Raw genomic sequence first — 12,400 nt, forward strand, 5'->3', positions numbered from 1 at the left:
TAGCATATGCAGGACTCATGACCGACTGAATGAACACTGGATATTGTGGGTCATGCTTATTCATAACTTCATAGGACGGAGACAGAGACGCATAGCCAGCAGTTAATATCCGGACTTGTGGTTTAGCTGAAGATGGTACTGAGCTGTGAACAACCTGAGACTGACAATCCTTAGACACTTGGTTCTTAGAAACTTGATTTTTCTTGTTAGAACCTGAATCCTTGCTCAAAGACCTAGAACTCTCAGGGGATTCAGAAGGTACTAACTCAGGACCACCAAACTTCCTGATCACCACCCGGCTGAAGGCATCCACGTTCTGCAGAACAGGATCACTGGACTCGATTAACTGGTTAGCCCATTTTCTTGCCTTCCCTCTGAAAGACATAAGAATTAGTAAGACAATCTCTGCCGGAGAGATACAGAGTGGAGCCGTCTCCATAGTCTGTAGTATTAATTAGTGATACTGTTCCAGTTTTCCATAGAAGAGAGCTGGATCTGGATTTTGGTCTTTAGGAGGAGTCTGTGAACTTTGTGGTTGGAGTTTCTTCCCAGATTTTATAGGGTTGGAAGCAAGTTCAGAAGTTTTTTCAGAAGTCCTCTCTAAGGACAAAGCATGAACCACCCCTCCTGGGGTCACGGTTGGAATTCTCCCCTCAATGGACTAGACAACATTAACTCCTCCCAGGGTACTGACTGAAAAGTCTCCCTCTGGAGTCACAACAGAAATTTTCTCTCCTGAAATCTCAATAGGACTTTCCTCTTCAAGGGTCTCGACCATAATTCTCTCTTCAGAGATCTTGACTGGAATTATTCCTTCAGAAGAATCATCTTGAATCTCCCCTGCAGGGGTCATGAAAGGAATTACCTTTTAAGGGTCACTCCTTGTATCCTCTTTTCAGAGATCTGGACAGATAATTACCCTTTGAAGTTCTCTGCTGGAATCACCACTTTTATGGTCTCGGCTGGAATTTCCCCTGCTGAGGTCACAACAGGAGCTACTTCTTCAAGGGTCATGACTAGAATCCTCTTTTCAGAGGCCTCAACTGGAGTCACCCTTTCAAGGCTCTTGGTTGGAACTCCCTCCTTCAGAGGAACCTTCCTTTCATGTGTTTCAGGTAGATCTGATGCACTCTCAGGAACTGATTAATCCAATGCTCTTTCTAGGACTATGCAATCATATGACCCCTCAGGAAATTCAGGTTTCAATGCTCATTCTGGAGTCCGAACATCATACCCCATGCCTGAGGTTGGTAGAGTGGACTCTTTTCTTGGGGTCCATACATGAGATTCCTCTCCTGGGGTCGGCACCTGGCACAACTTTTCTGGAGTCTGGACATCACATATCCCCTCTGGAGTCCTAACATTGGACTTCCCTTCTGAAGTCAAAATATCGGCTACCCCTCCTGGGGTCAAGCTATAAGCAGAAACATCGAGTACGTCTCCAAAGGCCTGGCTATCGACTTCCCCTCCAGAGATCAAATCATTGATCATGAAATCGGATGCCTCACTTGAGGATAAAGAAAGGGGTTCATTTTCTGAGGCAGGAACATAGCTCTCCCCATCTGGGGTCTGAACATTGGGGGTCATTCCGAGTTGTTCGCTTGTTGCCGATTTTCGCAACGGAGCGATTAAGGTAAAAATGCGCATGCGCATGGTACGCAGTGCGCATGCGCTAAGTATTTTAGCACAAAACTTAGTAGATTTACTCACGGCCGAACGAAGAATTTTCATCGTTGAAGTGATCAGAGTGAGATTGACAGGAAGTGGGTGTTTCTGGGCGGAAACTAACCGTTTTCTGGGAGTGTGCAGAAAAATGCAGGCGTGCCAGGATAAAACGCAGGAGTGTCTGGAGAAACGGGGGAGTGGCTGGCCGAACGCAGGGCATGTTTGTGACGTCAAACCAGGAACGAAATGGGCTGAGCGGATCGCAGTGTAGGAGTAAGTCTCGAGCTACTCAGAAACTGCTAAGAATTTTCTATTCGCAATTCTGCCAATCTTTCGTTCGCAATTCTGCTATGCTAAGATACACTCCCAGAGGGCGGCGGCCTAGCATGTGCAATGCTGCTAAAATCTGCTAGCGAGCGAACAACTCGGAATGAGGACCCTTGGACGGAACATCAGATACTTCCTCTAGGGCTGGCAAGACAGAGCCCCCACCTGGGGCTGGACACTCAGAGCCCCCACCTGGGCTGGACACTTGGAGCCCCCACCTGGGCTGGACACTTGGAGCCCCCACCTGGGGCTGGACACTCGGAGCCCCACCTGGGGATGGAGTGTAGGATGTACTTCCTAGGGCTGAAGAACCAGAGTTTACCCCAGAGAGGGACTTACAAAGCCTCAATTGGTTCCCAAGTCTTAACTTGGGGCGTCGGATCAAGGGACCCCAGTTGTAGGCTGGACTCTCCTTTTGGGAACCTTTGGCACCTTCATTGGAAGTTAGAGAGTTTGAAATGACCGTTAGAGTGGACTTATCGGCCTGGACCTTAGTTAGTCGAGAGTTGTCACTTTTTCCTGACCTGCGGAAGGAGCAGTCCTTTATGAAGTGACTAGCGTTTCCGCAGTATATGAAAAGCAGAAGCTCCTTTCGTCGCTGGTGCTCAGCCTCAGAAAGTTTGGGGCGCCAAAAACTCCTTCAGAGGAGTCACCCCGCAACTAGGGGAACCAGAGTCGGCAAACTCTTCTGCTTCATTACGTACGGAAGTGACTCTCACGGTGTCCGAAGAACTTCCAATCATTTCAACTAAACTATTTAATTCAGAACATGGTTTAAACAATTGCTGTAAAAGAGACTGGAACATCCTCAGTTGTCCAGGACTCCCACTGCTGGCAAACTGAGGCGATAATGAACAGTCATCTTCAGAGGTGCCCTTTACTCTTTGTCCACAAGACTGACAAAGATTGAATTTGAAAGAAATTTTTTTGCATCAGGAATCTGTTGCTGCAGAGCATCTACGCGAATTGTGAGCACTAGGAAGGCTTGTGACAAAAGATTAAGCATATCTTCACAGACTTTCACTTTGCTGTGCAAAATCTGACCGGATTCACTTCCTGGATTCTGGATTGAAGTGGAATACTGGACCGGATTAGACATGACTGGACTTGAATTTGCCTGGACCGGCGTGGATTTGCTTGGACCGGAGTGGATTTGCCAGGATCGGTGTGGATTTGCCAGAACTGGAGCAGGACCCCTCTTGCTATTCTCCAGTAAACGGCCAGTGATAATGTTATATTGTTAGGAAGCACCTGTATTCTGGAAGCAGATACTAGGTGGTTGGCGTGACCCAGAGCAGAGGCGCGGAGTCTAACACACCGGGGGGTGTTCACCAGGGAACCCTGCAAGGGGATTTGGGCTTTGCTGCCCCTGATGTGCAGGTCGTGGCCCCCTGCCTGGGTCACCTGGTATCTGCACAGGAGTCCACAAGGTATTAACAGGATAATTTACCTGGAGAAATGCAGCTCGTAATGTAGGGGTTAATTGCAGAAAGGTCTGAGTGATTAGACTGCTGTTTGCAAAACTGGACAGGTGTAGGATTACTGAGACAAGGTGCAGGACTGGCTGGAATGGTGCACGGATATCTTGAGGCAGGGATTCCAGAGCAGAAGGACACACTGGATATATAATTGTAGTAGATACAGGTCCAAAATGAACTGGATGCAGGACTGGAAGGAATACTGGGACCAGTTTACCAGGACACAGGAGACTGGGAACTTGCACAGCGTGCAATGGCCACATGCTGAGCACACAGGAACAGGCTCTAAGGAGTCCAGACTAGAACTTGACACTCTCTGATACTGAACTCTATCACTGGCACAGTGGTATGTGGATACTCCCTAGTTAAAGGGAGTCAGACCAATTACATGATAGTCAGGCTGAAGTTGCAGGTAATGAGGTCCAGGTGATCAGTTGCTAGGAAATGAGAACAGAAGGGAGCAGCTGGATCCAGGTGCTAATCAATGCAGAAAGCAGTACTGACAGATTTGCAGCCGCTGCACACATAACACTATTATAGCAATATAGAGGATATGATAGGCGGCACTCACGGACTCATTAACAATCAAGAACAGAGATCACCCCAAAGCTAAGGATGGGGTGATCTCTGTTCTTGATTGTTAATTAGTCCGTGAGTGCCGTATTTTATATATATATATATATATATAATATCACCAGGGCCAGAGCAGAGGCTGTCCCAAGCCTACAAGGAGGAGCCGACATCTGTTTGTCAGGTGCCAATTTTAAGCCCTTACTTAGGAGTGATATTTCTGCTTCATTGAGAATATGACTAGAAAGGTTGAAGATTCCTTGTTCCACAGGGTTCCTTATTGGAGATATCGTCGTTTGTTTGTTCTTCCTACGCCCGCCCCTTGTACCTCGTCTTCTTGGAGGCCTCTTTTCATGGGAGAATTCCCTTTCAGTCTTTCTCTGAAGAAGGTTTTCCTTGTAGAGAATGTGTTCTCTGTTGTTGGGTCCGGGGATAAAATGTAAATCAACTTACCATCTTTTCTGAAGGACACCAGCAATGCAATCAACATACTGTCCTCAGTTGAATGGAAGGATTCTTACCTTTTGATTACTATAGACGTGCAAAGTCTATACACCTCTATTGCCCATGAAAAGGGAATAGAAGCTTGCAGAAGATTCCTGGATAAAGACCAAGAACTATCAACAACTCACAAGAATGCAATTTGTGATCTCATGAAATTTATCTTGAGTCATAACTACTTAACATTCCACGTCATTTGCGCCCAGTTTTGCCAACTTACTAATGGGCTCATGGGAAGAAGAATGCATCTGTAACAATAACCCATACTTGAAAAATCTGATTGTCTACAAACGATATATAGATGATATCCTGATCATCTGGGAAGGAGAAGAGGAACTATTCAGAAGCTTTTTTCAATCACTCACCATTAATCAATACAACTTGAAGTTCACATACGAGATCAGTAAAGAAAGTGTACATTACCTGGATCTAACCTTGTCGAGTTTCGAATCAAAAGTCATAACCAGTAATCACATAAAATAAGTAGACACTAACAGCTACCTACATTTCAAAAGTTGCCATGCCCGGAATTGGAAAACCAACATTCCATATTCTCAGTTCTATCGCATTAAACGCAACTGCAGCAATGAACAGGATTGCCAAAATCAATTAACAACATATGCCACCAGATTTAAAGAAAGGAAATATCCAGAACATTTGATAAATAAAGCATTGGAAAAAACAGCTAACAAACAAAGAACAGAACTATTCAACAAACAAGTACAGAAGAAATCCGAGAACTTTACTCCTTTCATTACCACATTCAGTAATCAAGAGCAGAACATTAGAAAATCCATCAACAAGCACTGGAACATCTTATTAATGGATCCCATATTAAAAGAAATTCTTCCATCAAAACCAGACATTGTATTACGGAAAACCAGTAATCTGAAAGACATCTTGGCACCAAGTCACCTACAAAGCAAGAATAAATCTGGAAACGGCACCTTCATAAACTGCAAAGGATGCTACAAATGTGGAAATTGCAATATCTGTAAATATCTTCATCCAAATAGGAAAAAATTCACTAATCACGACAGCACTAAAGAGTACAGTATTAGAGATTACCTAAACTGTAACTCGAACATGGTAATATATCTATTAGAGTGCACATGTGGATTGAAATACGTCGGAAAGACGAAAAGGGTCTTAAAACTACGAATCCAAGAGCACATTAGAAACATAAAGAACAAGATAGAGAACCATACAGTCTCCAAACACTTTACAGAAAAGCATAAATCAAATCCTGAAGATATTTCATTTAAAGCAATTGAACTGGTAAAACTTGGAGAAAGAGCTGGAGGTATCCTAAATAAGTTATAAAAACGAGAAATGTTCTGGATACATGAATTAAAGACCTTATCACCGTTAGGATTAAATGAAGCATTTGAAATTGCTCCTTTTCTTTGATACTTCAATTCCTTACACATCCCTTATTTCTTACTTTTCTCTGCACATAATTATCTAGAAAATTTGTCTCTCTTTATATGCAAACCTACATCTAGTTCAGATTTGATGTCACAAGCCATCATATGGTTCTTTTTCAGCAAACTCCCTACCAGACGTTGATATTAGAACTGACAACTGTGAGAAGGAGCACAATATGGCTCAAAGTGATGTGCAAGGACAAATTTTACAGCTAAGCTCTATGAACATTAAAACAATGGACATTGGAATGACCAAAAGAGAAAGATTCCTCATTACTGAATCTGATACACTGTTTCGCCCCATATGGAATTTAATTGGTCTAGGTTCATAATACATTTAAAATTAATATCAATTTCAGTGATAAATTGACAATGTCTAATTGCACTCAAAACTATTACATGATATATAACTAATATATAGCACTGTCACTTTAAAATTTAAATATAGCTATATAATTTATAGCACCGTCACTTTAAAACATCACTATCTGGTTGGTTTCACTAGTATAACGGCGATACGTCACAAATAATAATTACACTACAATAATCTTTTTTAATAAAGTCTATAATGTGTCTTTTATAAAGTGTTTCAAACTTCTAAATATGAATCACTAAACGTAGTCCCTGCATTATCCTAATTCTTAAATCACACTTTAAATCACACTTTTAAGCACTCCCGCATCTTAGTAAAGGCGGTGCTTGTCACCGTGGTTATAAACACATTCACTCTTAATATAGCCGGACGCTAATGGTGGTGCGTTCCACCGCACTAATGAGCACATCACTTCCACCCGTCTGCTCACTTCCGCGTCTATTACGGATGTGACGCGACGGTCATGGTGGTGCGTGTCACCGCTAGTATCTTCTTTTCTAACGTACTGCTTCACATCATTCCACTCCTAATAGTATATTCGTCACCAACTCTATCCTTTGTATTCACCCATATGATAGCTACAGGTTGCATTTCATTGCAACATAAACATATCACACCGGGCGGAAATGACGCATGCGTTCCACATGCGTTTCACCGATAATTCTGATGGCAGGAGCTGTTAGTATACGTTTTTAATACGGATTCTTTGGTTCTTTTATAGTCTATCCTTATTTAAATCTACTTGTCATTGTTATGATTCCAGCACTCTGGTCTGAGGAGATCTTTTTGCGAGGACCGGAGCACTGGAACGATATGCTGGGGAAGGGAGCGGGAATGGAAAATAGCCCCTTGCGCCCTAACTCCGTTGTCTCACCCGTGCTGTCGGAAATCCCCTGCGAGACTATGGTTGCTTGAGCCCATGGCAGCCGCGTTTGAAGGGCGGATTATGTCTGCCCAACTCCGATGCCCCCCCAGGTCTTAAAGAGAGACAAAGGGAAATCCGAGACAGGGTGATAACAAGGGGCCCTCTGACTAAACAACCAGGCCAGGGGCTACAAGCTAACTTAAAACTAGAATATGTGCGGAAACACCGCCAGGGAAAAGGACAACCAAAATATCCACTTGTCCACTTCTCCTACCCAGCACCGCCGGGTTCCAGAGAGGACTTGTGGAAGCGGAACCCTCCGCAAATGCTCCAAAAACAGAAAATAAAGATAAAGCGGCTGAGCCGCAACACACGGCAGAGCCGCAACTCACGGAACACCACTCGATATACAAAGGTGATCAGTCAGGACAACTGGGACCAAACGACTTCCTGGGATGAGATGACAACTCCCGAATACAGGACTTCTGAGGACAGGAATGACCGGATACAGCAGGACTGGAACAGACTCTCAGCAAACCAAAGCACCATGCAGGAAGCTATTACCGGCGTCTGTGAGAAGTACTGGGAAGGTATTTAACAGGGAGTCCTCCAATCAGCTGCTTAGAGCCTGATTGGGAATAAATGCCGTGCAGCTGCCTTGCTGCACGGCCAGAGGACAAGTGTGTGTGCTTGTTAATTAGGCCCTGCAACGGGGAACGCGGTCCGCCCGTGGCGTCCCCGTTGCTAGGGTCCGTGCGGCTCAGCGCGCCCGGCGTCTAGCGTTGCTAGGGAGCCGGCGGCTGAACACGCACGGCGTCCCTAGTTGCTAGGCGCCGGGCCGCGCGGACATGCGGACACCGGCGCCTAACAGTACCCCCCCTTGTGGAGGGGTCAAGGAACCCCTAAAGCCAGGCTTCTGAGGAAATTCCCGAAAAAATGCCCTCTTGAGCCTAGGGGCATGAAGATCCTTATCTAGGACCCAAGACCTTTCCTCCGGACCATAGCCTTTCCAGTGAACTAAAAAATAAAGCCGACCCCGGGACAATTTGGAATTAAGAACTTTCTCTACCAAGAACTCCTGTTGTCCCTGTACATCCACTGGAGATCTACCCTGAGAGATCCTCCGAGGAAATCTACTGGAAGAAACTTATTGTTTCAACAGGGAACAATGAAACGTATTTCCAATCTTGAGAGATCTTGGTAAACGTAGCCGAAAGGCAACTGGGTTGACTCTTTTAATAATAAGAAATGGTCCAATAAATTTGGGTCCCAGTCTAGCCGAGGATTGTCGAAGCCTGATGTTGCGAGTTGACAACCACACCTTGTCTCCCACCTTAAAAGTGCAAGGACATCGGAGCCTGTCAGAAAATTTCTTTTCTCGAAAGGCCGCTTTTCTGAAAGCAAGGTGCACTTTTTTCCAAATTGCTCTGAGATGGGAGGTCAATGCCAGCGAGGAGACTGGAGAATTATGAAAAAAAAGAAATAGCTCTGGGGTGAAAACCAAAAACTGAAAAGAATGGAGACTCTTTAGTGGAGGAATGACAGGAATTATTGTAAGCAAATTCAGCCAAAGGAAGAAACTCGGACCAATCATTCTGGAGTTTGGCTGAATACAAGCGCAGATATTGTTTTAATGACTGGTTAACTCGTTCGGTTTGCCCGTTGGATTGTGGGTGATAACCGGATGTTAATGACAGTTTCATCTTTAATGAAGCACAAAAACATCTCCAGAATTGTGCGATGAATTGTGGACCCCGATCAGAAACAATATCAGTGGGTAACCCATGAAGCCTAAACACATGGCGGAGGAACAAAACTGCCAACCCTTGAGCAGAAGGCAATCGGGGAAGAGCAATAAAATGAGCCATTTTACTAAAACGGTCCACTACCACCCATATGACTCGGAATCCGGCTGAAAGGGGAAGGTCAACCACAAAATTCATGGAAATATGAGACCATGGCCTGAGAGGGACACTTAAGGGCATAAGTTGCCCGATAGGCAAGGAACGGGGAACCTTATGCTGTGCACAAACCTGACATGAAAAAACAAATTCCCTAACGTCTTTAGACATACTAGGCCACCATACTGAGCGAGAGACTAACTCCAATGTCTTAGAGATTCCCGGATGCCCTGAAACCTTGTTGTCATGGAATTCAGTTAAAACAGTAGCTCTCAAAAATTCAGGAACGTAAAGACGACCAGCAGGAGTAAATCTAGGAGCTTGGTGTTGAAGCTTGTTTAACTGGGTAAATAAATCCTGTGTGAGGCCTGCCCAGATGACCAAAGATTGAAGTATTGGGGTAACAACAGGATTGTTATTGTGAACCGGAAGAAAACTACGTGACAGGGCATCAGCTTTAGTATTCTTGGAACCAGGCCTGAAAGTGATTATAAATTTGAAACGAGTAAAAAATAATGCCCAACGTGCCTGCCGGGCATTAAGCCGTTTAGCTGATTCAATGTATTGCAGGTTCTTATGGTCAGTCAATACCGAAATAGTATGCTTTGCTCCTTCCAGCCAATGCCTCCACTCCTCAAAAGCCCACTTTACCGCCAGTAACTCCCGATTACCAACGTCATAATTGGATTCAGCGGAGAAGAACTTCCTGGACATAAAGGCACAAGGATGTAAGTCCAAAGACACCGGATCCTTTTGAGAAAGGGCAGCCCCCACTCCAACCTCTGAGGCATCAACCTCCACAACAAAGGGCAATTCCGGATTAGGATGTCTGAGGACTGGAGCTGAGACAAAGGCTTGTTTCAGGGCCCGGAAGGACAACTCAGCTTCATGCAACCAGTTGGTAGGATCTGCTCCTTTCTTTGTCAGAGCCACAATGGGAGCAACCAGGTCAGAAAAAGAATGAATGAACCTCCTATAATAATTTGCAAACCCTAAAAAGCGCTGAATTGCTTTTAAATTGGTGGGTTGCGCCCAATTAAGGATGGCCTGAAGCTTCTTAGGTTCCATGGAAAATCCCTGAGGGGAAATTATGTACTCTAAAAAAGATACTTTCGTGACGTGAAATTCACACTTCTCCAGCTTGGCATATAAATGATTCTCACGTAACTTTTGAAGAACCAGACGCACCTGGGTGATATGTTGTTCCATCGATTCAGAAAAAATCAAGATGTCGTCTAAATAAACGACCACGAATTTCCCTAGGAAGTCACGGAGCACATCGTTAATGAGGTCTTGAAAAACTGCTGGAGCATTAGACAGGCCGAACGGCATCACCAGTTATTCGTAGTGACCCGACTGAGTACTGAAAGCCGTCTTCCACTCATCTCCAGATTTAATTCGGATGAGGTTGTAAGCTCCTCTCAGGTCAATTTTAGAAAAAATCACAGCAGAACGTAACTGATCAAAGAGTACAGAAATCAACGGCAAAGGATAGGTGTTTTTGACTGAGATTTTATTCAAGGCTCTAAAATCTATGCATGGTCTAAGCGAGCCATCCTTTTTCTCCACAAAGAAAAAACCAGCACTTAAAGGGGATTTTGATGGTCTAATAAAACCTTTCTGTAAGCTCTCCTGAATATAGTCATTCATAGCCGAAGTTTCTGGCCCGGACAATGCATATAATCTCCCCTTTGGCAATGCGGCACCAGGGATTAGCTCAATAGCACAATCATAAGGCCGATGGGGAGGCAGAATGTCCGCATTGCCTTTGGAGAATACATCGGCAAACTCCTGGTATTCCACAGGAATGAGTTCTGGAATGATAGCTGCTACTCTAACTGGAAACGAAATACATTCCTTAGCACAAAAAGTACCCCATTGTGAAATCTCCCCGGACCGCCAATCAATGGTGGGATTATGAAAGGCCAGCCAAGGGTGACCCAGAACAACTGGAACTGCTGGGCAATGTGTTAGATAGAACTCGATCTTTTCGGAATGTAAAGCTCCTACTGTAAGTACTACGGGAGGTGTACGGTGAGTAATAACCCCGTTGGAAAGCGGACTCCCATCTAAGCCATGCATGGTGACACACCTACCCAATGGTAACTGAGGAACGCCTAAGGCCTTAGCCCAAGTTAAATCCATAAAGTTTCCTGCAGCTCCACTGTCAACAAAAGCCGACACCAAAGAACTGAGGCTGCCAAAGGAAACCTTAACTGGGACTAAAAGAGAGTTATTCGAGGAGATAAGCTGCAGACCTAGGTGAACCCCCTCACAATTCACCTGGTCAAAGCGTTTCCCGACTTGTTCGGACAGTTACGAGCAAAATGTCCCTTACCACCACAGTAAAAACAAAGACCGGAATTTTGCCTTCTGGCCCTTTCCTCAGGAGACAGCCGGGAGAGACCCATCTGCATGGGCTCCTCTACGTCTTCTGGAATGGAATAAACACAAGGACTTGACCTTACAGGTGTTCCTCTTTCAGCCCTCCGCTCTCTGAGATGACGATCAATCTTAATAGAAAGCTCCATGAGTTTATCGAGAGTCTCAGGAGCGGGGTACTGGAGGAGACTGTCTTTAATAGACTCTGATAAGCCAAGGCGAAACTGACTGCGCAGGGCTGGGTCATTCCAGCCACAGTCGTTCGACCAACGGCGAAATTCAGTACAATAAACCTCTGCAGGATTTCTTCCTTGTTTGAGAGCGCGCAGCTGACTTTCAGCGGACGCCTCTCTATCTGGGTCATCATACAAAAGCCCTAAAGACTTAAAGAAAGCGTCTACTGACAACAACGCAGGATCCTCTGCCCTTAAACCGAACGCCCAGGTCTGAGGATCCCCCTGGAGTAAAGAAATAATAATCCCAACCCGCTGAGATTCAGAACCAGAGGAAGTAGGTCTTAAATGGAAATAAAGTTTACAGGATTCTTTAAAACTAAAAAATTATTTTCTATCGCCAGAAAAACGGTCAGGCAAATGCATCTTTGGTTCAGGGACTACGTTTGGGGAGGCTTGCAAAAGATCTTCCTGCGACCTCACCCGAAGAGAAAGATCCTGAACCATCTGAGTAAGTTCTTGAATCTGATTGACTAAGAGCTGGACAGGGTTTGGCCCTAAACCTGTCGGTTTCATGAGGCCAAAAATTTTTAACAAAAACTGAATGAGAGGAAAAAATTAAAGCCCTGTTTAATTTTAATTTTTTGGTATGGCCGGTAATAATGTTATGATTCCAGCACTGTGGTCTGAGGAGATCTTTTTGCGAGGACCGGAGCACTGGAACGATATGCTGGGGAA

Source organism: Pseudophryne corroboree, chromosome 5 (genome assembly GCF_028390025.1).
Source record: "Pseudophryne corroboree isolate aPseCor3 chromosome 5, aPseCor3.hap2, whole genome shotgun sequence".
In the NCBI taxonomy this organism is placed as follows: domain Eukaryota; kingdom Metazoa; phylum Chordata; class Amphibia; order Anura; family Myobatrachidae; genus Pseudophryne; species Pseudophryne corroboree.